This window comes from Periplaneta americana, chromosome 9 (genome assembly GCF_040183065.1).
Source record: "Periplaneta americana isolate PAMFEO1 chromosome 9, P.americana_PAMFEO1_priV1, whole genome shotgun sequence".
NCBI classification, from domain to species: domain Eukaryota; kingdom Metazoa; phylum Arthropoda; class Insecta; order Blattodea; family Blattidae; genus Periplaneta; species Periplaneta americana.
Window position 1 is genome coordinate 5,645,873 of NC_091125.1, and position 21,450 is coordinate 5,667,322.

At 33.7% G+C, this 21,450-nt stretch overlaps 2 protein-coding genes across 8 annotated transcripts in view; one reads left to right on the top strand and one right to left on the bottom strand.

The window, feature by feature from the left end:
• Positions 1-18,072, bottom strand: part of LOC138705743 (zinc finger protein 235-like) — a 158,120-nt gene extending 140,048 nt beyond the window's left edge. For 4 of the 7 annotated variants that reach the window (XM_069834332.1, XM_069834330.1, XM_069834331.1 and 1 more), the window contains exon 1: positions 17,916-18,072. The gene's annotated coding sequence lies outside the window, so the exon portion shown is untranslated. Of the gene's footprint in view, positions 1-8,745; positions 8,899-13,354; positions 13,557-17,915 lie in introns of all 7 variants that reach the window. The other 3 variants (XM_069834326.1, XM_069834328.1, XM_069834327.1) reach the window with 3 other exon arrangements.
• Positions 18,073-20,367: 2,295 nt separating this feature from the next.
• The window catches only part of LOC138705745 (zinc finger protein 235-like), a 135,232-nt gene continuing 134,149 nt past the window's right edge, over positions 20,368-21,450 (top strand). Inside the window, exon 1 of the mRNA XM_069834335.1 lies at positions 20,368-20,427. The gene's annotated coding sequence lies outside the window, so the exon portion shown is untranslated. The remainder of the gene's footprint in view (positions 20,428-21,450) is intronic.

Below are 21,450 nucleotides of genomic sequence, written 5' to 3' on the forward strand. Positions count from 1 at the left end.
TCATACAAAACAACCGGTAATAAAACTGTTATATAAATTCTAACTTTCAGATTTTTTGACAGCAGACTAGATGACAAAAGATTTTCAACCGAATAATAACATGCATTTCTAATATTTATTCTGCGTTTAATTTCCTCCCTAGTGTCATTTATATTTGTTACTGTTGCTCCAAGATATTTGAATTTTCCTCCTCTTCGAAGCATACATCTCCAATTCTCATAGTATTTCCATTTAGTACAATACTATGGTCACGAGACATAATTTTATACTTTGTCCTTTCGGGATTTACTTTCAAACCTATCACTTCACATGCTTCAAGTAACATTTCCGTGTTTTCCCTAATTGTTATGGACTTTCTCCTAACATATTCACGTCACCAGCACACACAAGAAGCTGATGTAACCTGTTCAATTCCAAACACTTTCTGTTACCCTGCACATTCCTAACGGCATATTCTAGAGCAAAGTTAAAAAGTAAAGGTGACAGTGCATCTCCTTGCTTTAGTCCTCAGTGAATTGAAAAAGCATCAGACAGAAACTGGCTCATATGGACTCTGGTGTAAGTTTCAATGAGACACATTTTAATTAATAGCACTAGTTTCTTGGAAATACCAAATTCAATAAGAATATTATATAAAAATTCTCTCTTAACAGAGTCATTTGCCTTTTTGAAATCTATGAATAACTGATGTACTGTAAAGTTGTAGTCCCATTTTTTCTCCAATATCTGTCAAATAAAAAATATCTTATCAATAGTCGATCTATTATGCCTAAAGCCGCACTGATGAACCTCAATAATTTCATCTATATATGGAGTTAATCTTCTCAAAAGAATATTGGACAAAATTTTGTACGACGTCAACAAAAGTGACATTCCTCGAAAGTTGCCACAGTTTAGTCTTGTCTCCCTTCTTAAAAATAGGTAAAATGATGGACTCCTTCCATTGTTCTGGTACAATTTCCTTTTCCCAAATTGTAAATACAAGTTTATAAATTTTGCTAGATAATGCGCTTCCACCCTCTTGCATTAATTCTGCTGGAATTTGATCGATACCTGGAGACTTGTATTGTTTCAGATTTTCTATTGCAATTTCGACTTCTGAAAGTGTGAGTTCGGGTATAAATGCCTTAGTAGTTTGTATTTGAATTTCCCGTTTTTTTTCTATTTGGCTATGTACATTTAGTAGTTGCCCCAAAATAGTTTTTCCATCTGTTTAGGATTGAATGAGAGTCTATAAGCAAGTCATCACGTTTACCCTTGCCTGATATCCGTTCTTAAATTCCTTTATACCCTTATATAAATCTCGAGTGTTTTTATTCTATTTCTTTCTATCTCATTCAGTTTCTCCTTCAAGTAATCTCTCTTTTTATTCCTAAGTGTACAACTTGTTTCCCGTCTTTCATTGCAATAATTATCTCTATTTGCCTCAACTGGATCCTGTAAGAATTTCAATTTTGCCTGTTTCCCTCTTGCTACTACAATGGAAAAATCTTCATCAAACCACGGTTTCTTTTTCTTCGTTTTGTAGTAACCTATGCTCTGCTCAGCTGCAATTTTGATACTATCTCTGATATTTTCCTAAATGCTATTAACATCGAACTCTTTCTCAATTTCGTCGGAACTTCCTAAAGTGGCAAACCTATTCGAAATTTCGACCTGATAATGTTGCTTAGTTTCCTCGTCCTTTAATTTCAGAATATTTAATCTACTAATATTAACTTGTTGCTCTACTCGCTTGGCTACTGATACTCTTTCTCTTAATTGTCCAATTACCAAATAATGGTCATAATTACAGTCTGCCCCCCTGAAAGTTCGAATGTCTGCTATACTAGTACATCTCCGTTTATCTATCAAGATGTGCTCCATCTGGAGAGAAGTCCAAGTACATTTATGTATATCCTTATGGGGGAATGTTGTACTTTTGACAATTAAATTTTTTGATGTCGCAAAGTTTACTAACCTAACTCCATTATCATTAGTATAGTCCCGTTGCTCTTATTTCTGGCAGCCAATCACGTTGCAGGTCGGCTACATTTAAACATGTGCGTCTTGTGATTCGCTGATGAAGATGAAGAAGGCTCGATAAATACTTAATATAATCACCCGCCATTTTGGCTCTTTCGTTGGCGTTCGCAGAAAGCATACAAGGACGTTATTTGCCGCTCAATTATTTGCTGAATTACAGTGCGTTTGATTTATTATCATAGGAGCTACGACATGATAATATTTAACGGTGGGGCAAATAGATCCCTTGTCCGGTAGCTCGGCAACGAAAGAACAAAAATGGCGTACGATACTACCTACCTAGACTTTATAGAGCCTTCACTTTCTAAGACGTAAGCAAAGCGGAGGAGTCACGCCAGGAATAACAGCGTCGCGATTACAGTTAGGTGTAGCTCTCTTTTCCAATAATCGGTTTAAAAATATCTTCCCATCCTACTTTAGTGTTGAAATCCACAAATAAAATTTTCATGTGATATCTAGATAATTATCAAAAGTGTGTTCCAATTCCTCATAGAAGTTATCCTTTATATGATCGTCTTTCTCTTCTGTAGGGGCGTGAGCATTTATAACTATGATATCGCACCATTTACCGTTAAGTACTAAATACAATAACTGATAAGTCGACTTTTTTTTTTACTGCTAATTTTATTCTTCTACGAACAAAGAATCCTGTTCCTAATTGGTGATTAATGCTTCCTTCCCAATAATACAACAAGTAATCTATTTGTGATATGACATTCCCATCTAACTAACTTGTTGTACTCTCGCAAAGTCTATTCTATTGCTACCTAGTTTTCTGCTAATAATATTACCCTTCCTGTTCTATAAGGACTAGTTACGTTCCAAGTACCAAATCTCATAACCTTATTGCTTTGCTGTGATCATGCCAGAGAATAAGTCCCATTCCGAGGCTTATTGTATGGTTTCGTAACAAACTGCATATGCTACAACTTGTAAAAAGAAATTTCAGAACACGCACTGTACATGTTTTGAAAAGAATAGTTTTAATAAAAGATTTTACATAGAATAACCACTTGTACTATACACCATAATTAACTACATTATAAAATTGATGTTCATAGATTTTGAAATTTATATATTTTTAATCTGTTTATATATGATTGAACATGTTGTCAAAGATTAGCACAATGTAATAAGATATGTCTTTTATTTCAATACTATAGAATCTACCTCTCACTGAGGTTCTGACTGATAGAGATTTAGAAAAGAGTTTTCTCGCACAGATACTTCATAACAAGCAGTGCGCATGATCAGACATACAACGAAACAAAACTAATTTTATTACCTCCACTAGTCTTCCTCTTGTGAACCAGACCCTTCTTTCTGGGACTTATAAAGTATCTGTGCGTCAAAACTTATTTCTAAGACTGTACATCTATTATCAGGCAGAACATCTCACTTGACGATATGTGTCAGCGGAAGAACAACTGTTTGTATACATTTGAAATGTGATTAGTGTAACATGTAGCCAATCAGCGATGTATGCAATGGGGAAAAAAGAATTGGCCACCCTAACATATTATCTCCTTGCTTCGTTGCCTCTTGAGTCATGCCACATTGGTGTCACTTATGAGGTTCAAAACTGTCTTCAGGCAGTTGACTAAACATACTATAGAATCCATAACTAGATTAAATCGTCAACATTGTGTTCATTACAAATAATTTTAATAAGGAAATGAAGATGCTTTAATTAAAGGGAAAAAATATAGACATGTATAACAAGGTGTAGTTTTATTTAGTGGGTTATTTTACGACGCTTTATCAACATCTTAGGTTATTCAGCATCTGAATGAAATGGTGATAATGCCGGTGAACTGAGTCCGGGATCCAGCACCGAAAGTTACCCAGCATTTGCTCATATTGGGTTGAAGGAAAACCCCGGAAAACACCTCAACCAGGTAACTTTCCCCGACTGGGAATGGAACCCGTGCCCCTGGTTTCGCGGCCAGACGCGCTAACCGTTACTCCACAAGTGTGGACAACAAGGTGTAACAATATATTCACCTAATGATAAGTACAGATGGGAATATTGAAAAGAAGTTTGTTGAATTATTAATACATCGCCTGTGATAACAGGCGACCATATACAGTAGCTCCAAAAAGCAATTTCACAAAAACACATATTGAATAGAGAGAAATAAGAAATTAATCAATACAATAGGCAGTAATCATAGTACAATCTGCAATTTAGAAAGTTTAGAAACTTAAACATTATATAAATGATTATGTAAAATGCTTATTATTTCTTTAAGATATTTACACAAATATTTTTAATATCTTGGAATGTCATATCATATTGCTTTAAAATGTCAGTAATATATTTATACCCTGATCCGTGAGCACCGAAAAGCAAACTTCTCACCTCTCACGTGTAACCAATTGCTTTATAACGGGTCCTTCACGATATCTTATTGGGCCCGGAGACTGCCTACTATAAACAAAATGACGCCACGTTGCCAAGGCCTACTCATGCTGGTTCAGTAGCACTGCAACTAATGTGTCGTTTAGTTGTGTGATGTATCTGTGACAGCATACAGTCTGCAAAATATGCAAATGTTGGTGTGGTATGGTGTTTTGTAGTGGTAATTTGCTTATAGTTCTTAAAGGAGAACTCAACACAAAAATCAAATTTGAATTTATTACTGATTTGAATAGAGAAATGTATTATAAGACATTCTGTGAAATTTCCGTGTTTCTATTTCTGACAAGAATGCCGCTACTCAATTCAACAGCTGTGAGCTGTGAAATCACTAGACATCGGATTTTTAGGCACTAAAAATTGCAGTTTTAGGTGCCTAAAATAAGCTCAAAATTTGTAAAATTAGGCTCTATTTTAATGAAAATAGGCATTTTAGGCACATCAAGGTATCATACTTATTTCTTTCACTGAAATTTTTAGTTATACACTAAAATACGCACAAAAAGTATGTTTAAACATTAAAAAAGAATACTATATTATATTTATAAACAGAGCTGCACAAATTTAATATATTGAAACTAATGAAATAATGATTATTGATATCAAGATTACTCATTTTAAGTTATTGAAATTCAGTTCCATGCTCAGACTTTATTATAATTATCTGCACAGTACACCACCAGAATTTTTTCTAAATTCTCCACAGTTAACCTTTGCCTTTTGTCACTGAGAATCATTTTGAAAGCAGAAAAACTTCTTTCAACCGAAACTGATGTGAGAGGCGCAAATTTTAAATTAGGTACAATAGAAACATCAATACTTACTGGAACATTTACACTTTCCCCCGATATCACTCTTGATACTTTTTCCAACAATGAAAATCCTACATTCTTATTTAATACGTTGTCCCACTTATTTTTAACTTTTTTCCCAGTTTCGCCCAAAGCAGAATGTATGTTCACTTGAGCTTCCTTTACTATTGCTATTTGGCTACAAAGAGATTGTTTTTCACGTTCTAATTGTTCAATGCTTGCAGGTATGAAAGAAAAGTTTGATGTTATGTAGGCAATATCGTTTTTCACTCGTGAGTCATTCAGACAATCTTTCACTGCCTTCACACATGCTGCACTATCAGTTTCAGGTAATTTATCAATAACTGTGACCACTTCTTTAAAATACTTAGAATAATACACCACTGACTGAATCCAGGTTCCCCATCGTGTAACAACCGGCTGAGGTGGGAGTGGGATATCTGGAAAGTTCTCTCTGAATATTGAAATCCTGGATGGGGCTTTACAAAAACATTTTTTGTGTTAGAAATAAACGAATTGACAAGAGGAAATTCATTCCGGATTGTTTCAGAAACCCTGTGAAGGCCATGTGCTAGACAGGTTACATGAATGAGGTTAGGATAAAATGTTTTAAGAAGTGGAGCTGCAGCAACCATGTATGAGGCAGCATCAGTACAAAACAACAGAACTTTAGAATCGTCTATATTACCTGAGTATAAAGACTGTAGGCCTTTATTTACAGAATAAGCAATGGCTTGGCTATTCACTTTCGAAAGTTCCTTAACACATACGAGGTGTGGAATCGAAGGTCCATCAGTACTAAGTTTTCCTACTACCATATTTGCTATATACCTATTCATAGGATCTGAGGCTTCATCCACAGAGACCCATATGTAAGAATCACCTATATCCTCCCGAATGGAAGCTAAAGTTTCATTGTATATTCTGTCTAAGTAATTTTTTCATAGGGTCGACTCAGATGGGATATTTTGTTTGCAGTATTTTTCTAAAAACTGTCTTAAAACCGGATTTTCAATTGCATTCCAGGGAATGTTAGCAGCAACAAACGCTCTGGTTAAATCAGCATAGAAATTGCTGCTGAGATTGGATGAAGTGGGCTGTGTTAGTAAAGTTTGTTGCAGTTGATTTTTCTGCTGAGCTTTAGCCTTATGAGCCGCTCCTTGCACATGCTGCTTTAGGTGGCACTTCTTTTCTTGCGAAATCTAAAAATGTAAAGTAAACTGAATTAAAATAAAATCCTAATTGTTGTATTGCCGTATTTCTATCACAAAGTTAGTGGGTTCGAACAATCAAAATTTTAATGACCTGCAAATACTTTAACTATCGGAATTTAAAAGGTTAAAGTGTAGTGGTCTTAAAAAGAATTATACCTCAGGATAGCTCAGTCAATGTATAAATATTATAGGCCTACTCATTAAAATTAATAGAATTTATATATTTCAACTATTGTTACATACCTGTTTGCTACAAATCTTGCAGAATATTATTTTTCCATCATAAGTGAATTCTGAATATTCTGTTAGCCATTGCCGGATCAATGTAGATTTTGCACTTATATTTTTCGGCATTATCGCGTTAAACTTCACAGGAAAACGTCCTACCGCTCAAAACTTCTCAACACAAATAAGGTGAGGGAAATAGCAACTGTTAACGAGCATTCAAATGAACCGTTGTAATTGAGATTCAATTGGACAAAAATACAAAGTTCCACTTATTGTTGCATTTCCTGGTAGTGTTAACACTAGGAGGGCCATTCTTTTAAATATTTTGTAACGGTTTACCCTACTAATTCGCAGTTTTACGACTTTTCATAAATATTTCAAAAACACTCTTTCTCCAAAAATTGTGATTTTATGACACTCTGAAGGGCAGTACAGCTAATCGGTTTCAGACCGAAAACAGTCATTTTTATAGTATAGTATATCTCTGAATCGGTAGCAGCACATGTTGTGATTGTTGCCTGCTTCAAAACTAAGGTTGGTTCTTTGTCGGCATTTATGCCTCCAAACATGTTAAATTCGGTGAAATCTATTGCGAGTGTCGTGAGATTCAAAACATTTTGTTTCCTTTATCAATGGTTTCATGGCCGGTGTGAAGCAAACTTTCCACTTTTTAAATGCCTTAAATTTCGCAGTGAATGCATGTATAAATTATAAAAAGTAAGAGTAAAATGCGAAACTTTACAGTGAGTTAGGCATTTTTAGGCGAATATTAACAAATTAGGCTCTAATAACCGTTTTAGGGCATTTTAGGGCACTATAAAACTCTTTGAATACCTTTCAATTTCCATGAAACACAAATATTAATAATTATTTTTACTTTTCTCCTAAAGAAACAAAATAGACATTTGCCCTAGAATCCGATGTCTGGAAATCACATAGCTCACAGCTGTGCCAAGCAGCAAGCCATATTCAGCGTCTTGCCTTCATGTTTTAGAGATAAAAAAAATTAATCAAACAATTAGTGGCTTCGGGTGGTATTATATCTTACCAGTTCGAACCTCAGAAGGACTCGTTTTGTGGTTGTGAGGACGACAGTGATCATAGCAAGTCTGATGTGGTGACAATACGAAAATCTTGTACTAGTGTGGTGTATTTGTTGTAAATGTAATGAAATGCCACAGGACGAAGAGTGTGTCTGCTGCTGTGAAATTAATAATATAAAGGCGTTAAAAACTGACAACTAACTGTGTGTTATTGAAAATCAATATATATTTCTCTCTCTCTCTCTATCGCTCTCTCTCGCTCTCTCAAAACTGAGTCTGTAGGGCAAGGTACTGGTGCAATGATTTATTGATAAAAAGTCGTGGTATCACAGATACGAAAGTCAAAAGAAAAACAAGATAAACAAACAAACTAAAATACTATATCAACAGTAGTTTCCATAAATTCATTTATATCATAAAAAGGGTTTTTGATTAGCCAGTCGTGAATAACACACATAAATCTATTAAAATTAACAATATGTGCACTATAAGGAAGTTTATTTAACATAGACAATGCAATTTAGTAACCATTTAGACTTGGCTAATCTAAGCCTCGGGGTCACAAGGTGGTAATTATGTCTTGTATCATAATGATGAATCTAGCTATGTGGATAATAACTGTTTAAATTTGACTTAATTTTAATCAAACAATGGAAAATATACAACTTCACAACATTTAAATTTTTTTTCAGAAATAAACAAAGGTCTGGAGTGAGCATGAAAATCGGAATCTGTCAAAATGCGTATTGCCTTTTTTTGCAGAAGTACTTGATCAATTTTCTGACAATTTCCCCACAAATGAATACCATAAGTAATAATACTATTAAAAAAGCAAAATACGAGGTTTTAAGAAATTCTTTAGGTACAAGGTTTCTACGTCTCCTTAACAAATAGATTACATTTGACACTCTAATACACAGGTCATTAATGTGACCTACCCATATCAACTTAGAGTCGAGAATAACACCCAAGAGTTTGATCTGTTGAAGGGTATTATCACATACCTCTCTAGCAACGAAAATAAAATTCTCTGAGTCTTGTTGTCATTAAGGCAAAGACCATTAGCCAAAAATCAAGAAGCAGCTTTATCAAAAGATTGAGTGATTTTACTTTCAATTCATTCACATTCCTATCAGTAGCATAAAGTGTGGCATCATCTGCAAATAAAACAGATTCGATATCAATATTAAATGGCAAATCATTGATCATAATAAGAAATAACGAAGGTCCCAAAACAGAACCTTGGGGAACACCATACTGAATAGCAACAAGATTCGAGCAGCTTCCATTAAAATATACAGCTTGTTTACGATCACGTAGATAAGTTTTATACAAATCTAATTCAATATCTGAAGCTCCATAATAATTTAATTTCCTAATCAAGATATCATGTGCAACACAATCAAATGCTTTGGCAAGGTCACAAAGAACTACAAAAGTATTATTAGATTTATTAAAACAAGATATTATAGAAAAAATCAGATTCTCAAGAGCATTTATTGTAGAATTTCCTCTTCTAAACCCATACTGATTCTTAGTGAATAAATTATTACTTTCGAAATAATCTTACAATTGAATTTGCATTACAGTTTGAATAATTTTAGCAAACATAGATACAAGAGAAATGGGGCGATAATTCGCGGCCTGAGATGGGTTACCTTTCTTCAAGATGGGAATAACTTTAGATGATTTGAAATATTGCGGAAATTTACCATTCAAAAGACACTGATTGATACAAAACGTTAAAGGATCAATAATAAGATAATTAACAGGCTGTATTATGTCAGCACTTATATCATAAATGTCTCTACATTTACGATTTTATAATTTATTGACTATAAGTAACACTCTGTCCCGTGAGACAAGTTTCCATTTAAAATGGTTACCAGACATGTTAGTATTTTCCAGAAAAGATAAGGACTGATGAGTGCAACTATTTACACTATTTTCGAGTGCTGTGACAGAGTTAACAAAATAAGAATGAAAATCCTTAGATTCAAGATTAATATAATTACTTCTACCATCAGAAGATGTTATCATTAATAATTTTCCATGCTGCTTTACACTTATTAGTAGAATTATATATACAAGACGCATTAAATCGTAATTTAGGTTGTTTAAGTACACGTTTATATTTTTTATTGCATTGGCATGTAAGCATGTAGCTTCATCAGGATTAACATCGTAATATATTGCCCCCTGCATGTAACTATATAAATGAGATACATGATCTTTAAAAGCTTTCAAGTCATCAGTGTACCAATTTAATTTGTTATTTACGCCATATGAATGACTCTGATTGGAACATTTCACAAGCTTAAAAGGGAAACATGAATTAAAACAGTCTAGAAACACTACCATAAATTTATAAAAAAAAAAAAAACACTCAAAGTCATTATCACAAAAAATATCAGACCACTGAATACAACTCAAAAGTTCTTTAAAATTAATAAAGTTATAATCACTAAAACAACGAAAATTCATAAAAATAGGAGATTCATTATTATGTACATTACTATTAACAATTTTAATATCACTACGAAGAGCATTATGATCAGACAAAGGTACCTTAACAACATCTGTAGTAATTAAATCTCTATGTATATTAGTTATAACATTATCAAGACATGAACTGCCTCTTGACACCTTTATAGTCGTAAAATAACAATCAACAGATCTTCAAACATTAACTGTGAAGATATAGCAGAATTATGTCGTACATCAATATTAATATCACCACATTTTATAAAACACATTTTTAATGATAAAAGAAATCAAATCAATTTACAAAACTGTGTGAAAAACATATTAGCATCACCTACGGAGAACAATATATAGAAACTAAGATGACGTCAAATTTTTTTCAGATTAAAACGTTCTTCGGTAAAGACAGATCCAGAAGCTCTTCTTCAGATAATGTATCTGCATGCAAATATTCTTTAATTTTTTCCATGGTGTGTTGTTTCCAACCCTCGTCACTTGGCTTGTATTTTTGTTTCACAACTCATGCACTCGAGGTCTTAGAATATTGTGGCATAAGTTTCAGTTTTTCTTTATTCAAGTTCCAACTATGTTCTAAAATTGCGATTACAGACCTGATCAGCATACTGTTGTAAGAGAAGTGGACCCTTTTAGGTGTGTACTTCAACTGAAGGTTGTGATAACTTTCCAACTTGCCCATATGAATGTAATGTTTTCTATCCTCTAAATCCTTCAAAAAAGCTTTATCAAAAATTATTTTTTTCAACTCTTTGTATGCTTCAGAATGAGGTTTAATCCACACTTTATTTTTTCCTTCATCTTCACCAAGTGGTTCATGTTCACAGCGTTTCACTTCATTTTCTTTCATCCAAACATGCTCGTTCTTTATATTGTGTAATATAGAGGTAAATTAATTGATCAGTACAGTACCATTTCCACCACAAGTTTGCGTTACCCACCATAACTAATTATTGATGCTACACTTCCATGCTGGGACTCAGGATACTTTTTATTCACAGCCTTTACCTTTTTCATTAAAGTTTTTGATAAATGCCACACGTCAAATTCATGATCAATTTGCAGAAGCTGAGTATGTAAGAAGCACCAAACGCCCTTATGTCTGCCAGACAAAAATAATTTTTTGTCACATTTATCTTCATTTATTTACCTGTTCATTACATTCTCACAAGCATGTCTTTCCATTTCACCTTTAACCATTCTTTTTTGTAAAAGTTCGAAGTCTATGATAGCACTAGTATGAAGATTCATTATTGAATACATCACATATTTACTAGGAAACTCTGGAGAATCATATTGTCCCTCGCCTGCCAGCCAAATTTCCGTTCCGTTATCCTTCATTGCTTTCAAAGTATCACTTCTTACTTTTTTTCCATTGATCCTTTATTATTGGACTACAAATTATATTTACAATCCTATTGAAAACTGTTTTCGACATCATAGCCACATTCATTGTTTTACGAAACGAGTGAAAGGCCTTATACAGTACATCTGAAAGTAGTAAAGCTGATGCAATTAGTGCATTTCCTTCCAGTCGCTTCCTAAACATAGGTTGAGATGACCAAAAAAAAAAAATATATATATATATATATATATATATATATATATATATATCACCACATTCACAAGCTGTTTGCACACATACATTGAGCCCTTCATATAACGTTTTATTTCTCTCAATCGTGCGGCAAATTTGAAACAACAGTAGAAAACTACTCCAAGCCACAGAATAGTAGTCATGCAACAGTTTCGGGGGAATTATCTTCACTCTCACAATCACTGTCGTCACTACCCAAACTTGGATAGTATAGAGTGCCGTTCATTACTTCTTCAGTCGTATTGTCATCCATTTCTATTGATGGAAGTTCGGAGCAGTTTCTGAGAAGTTCACAGCCTAATTCACATTGAACTGCAATTTTGGGTAGTGATAAATTCAAATCCATTGAAACAGGGGTTCTTCATATACTTGGCCATCATCGTTATTACTAGGCCTATTAGTTTCCAAATTTTCACTTACTAATTCCTTGCGTTTCTTCATTTCATATCTTACCAATCTTGATCTTGACTGCTGACTTTTTGAGGTTGTCGGTTTGTCATATTCATCAGAAACACGACTACTGGTACTAGTCAATTTTACAGAGGGAACCATATTTGATTTTAGTTTGGGCCCACAAAACTTTTCCTTTGGCATTAAATTCGTCTTTAAACACTGCAATTCGTCAAAGTCTTCAGTATTGAAATGCAATGAGCACAATGTTGCTCCAGGTCCGGGAATAAACTATTTTCTTTTACAGCATTCTATCCACATTCTGAACTGCAGTTCATTTCAATGAGGGAATTCATGAAAAGATATACCTTTCTCTCGATTGCCCTTCTCCCGTGTTGAATTATTGCATCCATACGCACTACAAGAGGGCATTTTTATGTAACTAATGAATTATTATTCATGGAAGGATATGCACATACCATAACACATTCCTATGCAAGTTAACACTTTCAAAAAGATTAATAAAACTGCCTGATACTATGCGCGGCTAGGCATTGTGAGCTTCTTGATGTGACACATGAATCTTTCACAATTTATTGTTGCCAAACGAAGCGATGTAGAAGAAAAATAAAATCAGTGTTGTAAATGTTTCATGAAATGCCTTAATATCAAAGCAACTTCATTTTTGTGATGTGTACTCCTTTAAGAAAATTTGATATGTGTGAATGATAATATAATTTTCATCAAGTTATCACCATGCTTAGGAAGTGTAGTGTTCCTTGCATACGTAAAACCATAACACTGTTACTGACGATTACAAAGTGAGGTAGCATTCTTGCAGTTTCTAGGAAAATACCTAAACTCACAGATGATGCAACCATTTTATAATTTATAAATCAGCCATATAAACAAAAAAATAAAGAACCAAAAGAAAGACGAAAAGAAGAGACGAAAGATGCGTTTGGTAAGTGGTTGGCAGATGACGTGACTTCGAATTTTTACCAGTTCAAAAGTAGCGTCCAAAATATGAAAAGTGGTTGGTTCACGGTAATAATAAATTAGGCTATGTTTAATTTTTCTTTTTTTCAAATAGGCAGAAAATTTTCGTGAGTTTAAAAATGTTATACCTGCAAGAACAACGTCACCATCTACATCAGCAACAATAACAGTACAGGCAGCAGCTATGTCATCATCATCATCATCATCATCATCATCATCTTCATCATCAGTATTTTAGCAGCATCAGCAGACATTAATACCAGCAGCAGCAGCAACATGAACAGGAGCAGCAATAGGTAGCAATAGGTAGGTCCATGAAAGCAAGCTTTGCTGTTTTGAAAAAAAAAAATTATAGACAGGATAGACTGATAATGTGAAATATCTCACAAACAAAGCATTTTAGACAGCAATGTTTTAAATAAAAGATGCCTTAAGCGGAAAATCAAATTGCATTATTTAAGTTGTATTTGGAGGACGTTTAGAAGATCATTTGAAGACTAATCCAATTGTTTTAAGGGTAGCCTATAGTCTTTATTTTTTTATTCTCATTCTTCATACAAAAGTAAACAACGTTTGCATGAATAACTTTTCAATTTAGTGCGTAGTTTCACAGACATTTGAGGTTGGATGGATGGATGGATGGATGGATGGATGGATGGAGGGAGGGAGGGATGAATGAATAAAAGAAATGCATATATTTATAAGCATCTAAGTTATTATAAAAACGCGCGAATAACATTCAATTAAAAACTAGATACTCAAGGTGTTGACTCTCTAACTCAATACTCTTACATTTCTTTGAAGAAAGAGTGATGTGTACGAAAAGTACCGGTAAGTAATTCTCTATCATAATTCCAACAAGCATTTTGTATGCATTTCTTCACGTTTTCTGGAGTCGTTGGTACATATTATTGGGTTACCTGTATCTATAAGTTCATATATGTATGTGTTTGTAAAACATAAAACTTGCCCCATAATTAATTGCCATGCAAAGTAAATACTATAAACCAATTTCAATAGAAAAACGAAACGTTGCTTATGTAGCAAGATTTTGACAAACAAAAGTGGCTCTCAAAACGTTATAAAACGCATACATTAAATTAACAGCTGCATTTCTCGGAATTACTGATTTCTCTAGAGGCACGTTACGGATTATACAGACAGAGAGTGAGGGAAAATACAATGTCTTTGTTATAGAAACGGTATGTTTTATGCGATGATGAGACATTAGAATATTCCAGTGATACAGTGGAACTAAATAAGTATTTAAGAATAACAGACAGAGGAGGACACATGTAGCTCACAAAATTCGTAACAAGTGTGACTATACTTCTATATAAAGCGTTCCAATGTTTAATTTCGGTTAGATATGAGAGTGACGTCATTAGGTAATGCAACAAATCAAAGGCGTCTCTTAAAAACACTAATACGTGAACAATGTGAAAGTGTTGGTAATTGTAGTGAAAATACAGTGTGTGGTTGTGGACATTCCACAAGATGCTAGTTTCTAGAGCCACAACTATATTGGCTAATATTTTGTTGAACAATATTATTCTAAAATGAAACAAGATAGTATTGCCAGTGGTTCAGGAACAAGGAGAAAATTGCAGGCTTTCACATATATAACAACAGGTAGGCTAACAGTGTGTATTTAACTGACATATGGTCAATTCCACGATAGGTTGGACATTGAAGTTAAAAATTAAATTTCGTGTTCAGTATAGGCCTATGTTCTTTATATCATTTTCTTCAGGAAAGTTCATATTTTCAGAAATTAACACAAAAGTTCGATTTATTTACTTCATCTTTGTTTTACATACATCCGAAGTGAATATTTTTAGTGTGTACTTTCGATCTGTCAAATTTATTTTGGCAGTTTGTTGCCAAACCATAACTTAAAATTAATAAACAAGGCTGTTCTCTGTTGTAATTCTATTAACAGAAAGAGGAGACTTTAAAATCAGTGTCAATTTACTTTTATGAATGTCAGTGAGTTTAAAAATTTGCTACTTTTAAAATAAGTGTTTTTATGTAACACCCGTCACAGAATATGCTTAAAGTTACTCTCTTGCTCTCAGCTTTTGTCCTGAAGGCACAAATTTTTTAAAGCAAAGTCAAAATATGATGCCAAAAGTACAGTATTTTTTTATTTTTTTTTAACTAAAAATAATAAGTGTTTTAATGTGACGGGTGTTACAAAATTAGAGCAAGGAGAACACAGGAATTCTGTATTTTGATTTATTGCAGATAGTTCCCACAACACATTATTAAATAGGTTTCAAATGTTGGTAAATCTGAAGTTTAAGTTATCAACAGTCGTCAATACCTGTTTCCTCCAAAATCTTACTTGTCTGAAAGATTTCCCACCAAATTTACATTAAGCTGAATGTTTGGTCGAAAGTTCTGATTTACATAAAAATTATAGGCTACGAAGGTAAATGTACTTATGTTCTATTTTAGTTAATCATAGTACTTTTCTATTCTGTAACATTATTTCTTGCTTACTTAACAAGGAATGAATTACTGAAGATATTAACCACTAGCATAACCTAAAAATAAATGCAGATTAAGCTGCTGCATTTTTAGGATATACGACGCTGCATGTTAACAATGCAATTATTTAATTTAACGTTTTGAGATAGCTGGATACCGTATATATTTAATTGCAGAATGGGGAAATCAGCAGCTGAGAGGCAACCTAAATGCCCTAGGCGAAGAAAATTAAATAAAGATAAAATTCTGTGGTGTTCGAGTAAAGGGGGATAAGTAATTTTTTGTGCAAATGGAATTTTGTTCCCCAGATGAACACACAAGTTAAATTATACAAGTTATTGTGCAAAAATGAAAAGAATACTAGCAGTTGTGTTTTGTGTAGAAAAGTATTTTCAGTAAGAGTTCCAAGTTTAATTTTCATTTATCACCAAGCTCATTTTATGACATCTCCCTTTACCCAAACAACACAGATATGAAGACTATTTGCAGAAGGAGAGAGAGAGAGAGAGAGAGAGAGAGAGAGAGAGAGAGAGAGGGAAAAGCTTAGGAGAACAAAGAAGCTATCAAGAAAAGAATTTACTGCTCACAGTAAGAAAACAAAACTGAAAGTTTGAAACTGAAGGGCAAGAAAAGCTGCATTAATAAACACTAGTGTTTTCAGTGAAACGAAATTCCAGTCACTAGGAAAAGCTGCCCAAATAGTAAAAATTGAGACAGCTCTGAGTATGATGCTGCTTAAGTTGTTGTTGTTTTTTTTTTTTTTTTTTTTTTACAGTTTTAGTAAAATTTATTAAATTCCATTGTGAGAAATATAAATTTATATTTAGCATTTGTTGAAGTGAGCATATATACTAAAAAGTAAATTTATGTTAGGAACAACAGTTTAATATCAAAAGCGAATCTGTACTTCTAGCCACACTATTTTGATTTTATGGCTGTATTTTTATTGTTTCTATTAAATATTTGTATTAATTTACTTTAGAGCGTCAAAAGCACAATTTTGAAGCTGTCAACATCATATTTGTAATTTACTAAGTGAAAGGTAACTTAAAAATATTGCACACTTTGAAAACATATATCTACCATTGATATTAGGCTACCAGTACTCTTAAGTCTATGTAGTGAACTACAGAAAACATATGTTCTATGATTTGAAACAAAAAAAATAACCAAATGTGAAATTTCTTCAGACAAGTAACACCCGTCACATTATTAAGTAACACCCGTCACATAAGGTTAATTAAATTGTAAGTGTAGGGCTTAATATTTTAATTACATCCATTATATCACTCTATTCCTTGAACTTTCCTCTCACTGAAAATATGTAACACAATTAAACTGTGAACTTCACAGAGTTATCAGTTAAACTGTATCATTAATTTATGCATGTCTTTTTCATGTTACACCCGTCACATTGTTTATTTCACTTACCTCACCTGACAAATAATGTTTAGAAAAAAAAGTAATTAGTTGTGTCTAACAAGCAAGAAGTGGAGATTCATTGGAGTATAAAAGAACTAGTAAAAATATTTTATTAATTATTGTATTCCAATTAAATTTCGAAGAATCTCTTTCTGAAAGTAACACCCGTCACAGTGAAATTGACCATATCACGAATAACTTTACTGCTTCTACTTCTTTAGAGAACTGCGAATTCCTGTCAGTTTTATGCCTTCTTAACTGTCCTTTTTCTGTATTAGTAGTAGTAGTAGATAAAATAATTATGCTGATTACTGTCTTGCTAATGTAATTTACTATTAACTACAGTAAATAATGTCAAGCACCGCTATTAAATATACCCAAGACAAATGACATGTAAGCATATATATATATATATATATATATATATATATATATATATACTGTTTCCTATCCCCTCTCCCATCTTCATGCAATTAGAGGAGAAAATATGGAATTTATATCCTTCTTAGCCTATAACTGCACGCTCACTTATATTCTTTTTATTTGTAATTTCCATGTCTAATAGACCAATTTTCTATTTAATTTCATGGAAGATAGATTTAATTGGATTCAAACATTTTCACACTTGATCTACGCTATAAAAATTAATAGTATAATACGTTGGTTTCAGCCGAAGCAACAGTTTCAGCTGTAGGCCCAATACGATAGAGAAATCTTGTAATTCAATATGGGCATTCTAAAAATATCCAATGTTTCGTAAATAAACTTACATACCTTCCACTAAGGCTTAAGGAATGGTTTGAAGTTCACTAATTATGAGTCAGTAGTTATATTCTGGTATTAGAGGAACACAAAACTTGCTGAACGATAAACGAATATACTGTTAATAAAAATAAGTCTCATGATGACAGCCATGGATTACAGCGCTCACGGCCCATTGGATTTATAACTATAGTGATACAGTGTTGCCAGGTTGACGGATTTATCCCTCGGCGTAGAAATTTTTTGGTCGAAAAGGGATTGAGGGTTTTTTTTTTACAGAATGACACACCTTCCAATTTTTCCATTTTTTTTATATTTTTCAAAATATTTTTATTTTTCAGATATAAAATGAGTTTCTTATTTTTTATTAAAAGCACATAAAAGTGATTTAACACTCAAAACTCTATTATACGCTTAATATAAAGTTTGTCAACAACGGGTTGTTGTAACATTATAATATTAATTCAGTGATTCAGATAGAAACGGCCAATGATATTTAAGTTTTTTTTTTTTTTTTTTTTCACCATTGTAGTTTATGTCTTCCCGCTTTATATTCATATCGATTCAGCACTTCATTAGAGAGTACAGTAGATTGTTGCGAACATGAGTAGGTTAGGAATATACTGTACTGTAATTTCAGTTCTTGTATTAACAGCCGGGAAAAATGTACATATTGTATTATGATCATAGTTTTAAGTTGATATTTTTTAAGTGTGTGTTTATTTACTTAGTTTTAAATTGCTGATATTTTTAAGCGTGTGTATATTTTATTGGTATAAGCGTGTGTTTATTTTATTGATACAATGAGTGATCCTCAAGAAGGACCGTCCATGCCGATAAAAAAAAACGTGAAATCAGGAAAGAGTTGCAAATCTAGTCTTTCAGGTAAAGCTCCCTGTAAAGCAGATTTGAATAATTTCAAGGGAAAAATTGTTCCGGGGCCGGTTATCGATCCCGGGACCACTGGTTGAACGTACCAGCGCTCTTACCAACTGAGCTACCCGGGAACTCCACCCGACACCGTCTCAACTTTTCCCTTTATATCCACACAACTCGCGTGGGCTGACGAAACGCCAGACGCCCACATCGAGTGCACACAATCCCTGTGTGACTTGCAATTGTGGTTTTCTGTTAACGTACAGAGTGACGTATATATTATGCAAATCTAGTCTTTCAGGTAAAGCTCCCTGTAAAGCAGATTTGAATAATTTCAAGGGTACGTTCAACCAGAGGTCATTGGATCGATACCCGCCCCCGGAACAATTTTTCCCTTGAAATTATTCAAATCTGCTTTACAGGGAGCTTTACCTGAAAGACTAGATTTGCATAATATATACGTCACTCTGTACATCAACAGAAAATCACAATTCCAAGTCACACAGAGATTGTGTGCACTCGATGTGGGTGTCTGGCGTTTCATCAGCCCACGCGAGTTGTGTGGATATAAAGGGAAAAGTTGAGACGGTGTCGGGTGGAGTTCCCGGGTAGCTCAGTTGGTAAGAGCGCTGGTACGTTCAACCAGAGGTCCCGGGATCGATACCCGGCCTTGGAACAATTTCTCCCTTGAAATTATTCAGGAAAGAGTTATCTAAAAGTGAGAAATCTTGGCGGTAACAATCATTCATTCGTTGAATCATGGTTGGAGGAACCTCATTTTAAAGGTTGGTTGGCTAAATTTAATGATCCCTATAAAGTAAAATGTTTGTGTTGCAAAAAGGAACTATCGGCCGGTAAGAGTGAATTAGAAAGACACAGCTCCACGCCCTCGCATTAAAAATGCATTAGAGTTGAAAAAATCCCCAGAATTACCGTGTTTTTACAAGAAAACCATCTGATGACAAAGTAAAAGTTCATATTACGATGTTTGGAGTTATATTAAGTAGCTTTCAACGAGTCCTTGAAAAGATTGCCCCTTCAACAAGATGTTATAAGTAATTTGATTTTTCTACTTCCAAAAATTGCATAAGGTGTCAGTAAGATTTTTGAAAGTTATAGTATCACACTTACTTCACTAGTTGATAAATATAAGACAAAAGTAAACTAAGAATCAGTATTCAATGAATTTAGTCTTTTACCTAATTACTTTTCTTCTGAAGAGAAAACTGCTTATCTAAATTTGCTTGTACTAGAATTTTGGAAGCGAATAGAAGAATGACACAATTTCTATGCTGAATTTTTGTTAAAAAATTTAGGAAAACTAGCCAAAATTAGCCTTTCCTTGCCCCATTCTAATGCAGCTGTAGAGCGCATATTTTGAATGGTTACTGACATAAAAACGAAGAAAAGAAATATACTATCAGCAAAAACAGTGTCGTCTATAGTGCAGATGAAACTTGACATGAGCAACATGAACAAAAAGGCGTTACAACTATCCAATCACCATCGAAATGTTGAAACTGTTCAATGAAAATATGTAGCCTACAACAAGGATTCAAGAGACAACAAAATAGCTGGGATGCCGGTTGCGGAAGAAGAGGGAGTAGAATAATGTGAACAGGATCATCAATAATATGCCGATCTGAGGGTGAGTACTCTTTTGCACTGTTATATTTATTAGGAACATTGTCTTGTTCTAGTTTATTATTTTAATTCCTTTATAAAAATGTGTATTTTGGAGTTTAGACCATACCACTCCAAGAGGGATTTCTTTTTTCTAAATTTGAGGGATTTTTCAACCTAGCTGAGGGATTTTCTTTCGTAAAAACCTGATAGTGAAATAGCACGGGAAAGTATATGGGATTTATCGGTTAGTCTTTATAACGTAGTCAGTAGATGATTTTATTCTTTTGGAGCTTTTGACGAAATGAGAGCGACAATGGGTTCGTGGAAATCTGGTCTTGCATACAGTTTACAGTGAAATCCGTGCACCGTTAATGCACTTCGCATCTGGATGTTCGGACCAATTATGTCTTATTAATCCACTACTGTATAGAGGTGGGAAAAAATAATGTAACGGCTATTTTGGAACAGTTCCTTGCTTGGAACTGTTCCATAAAGTAACAGCACCTTGGAATACTGCGTTCCAAAATAACAGTGTTGTTCTGAGCCAGTACGAAATATTATGCTCTTACAAAATTCTCCTTTCACTCTCGAACTACTTTATCACAACGCCTGTTCTACAGAACGAAACATGTTTGGAACTATTGGAACATTCCCACCACACACGACTCACCGTCTTCAACCCCTTGATATTTGTGTTTTTGGTCCCTTTAAAAACTAATGTAAAGCTCCATTCAATAAGTGGATAAGTGAACACTCAAGTAAAACTGTCGGTATTTATGATATTGCTTCCCTCTCAGCACAACCATTTCAAAGGGCATTTAATAATCAAAATATTGTTGTTGGAATCAAGAAGGCTTCAATCGGAACGTATTATCCAAGGATGACTTTCTAAGCTCCTTTGCTACAGATCAACCAACATCTCCTGTGCAGCGTATCAGCAGTGATTGAAGAAGATAGAATGGAGATGGAGATTTTGACAGCTGATAAGGACTTGTTTCAGCCATCAACCTCTACTAATCAACCAACACCAATAGAAAACCATGTC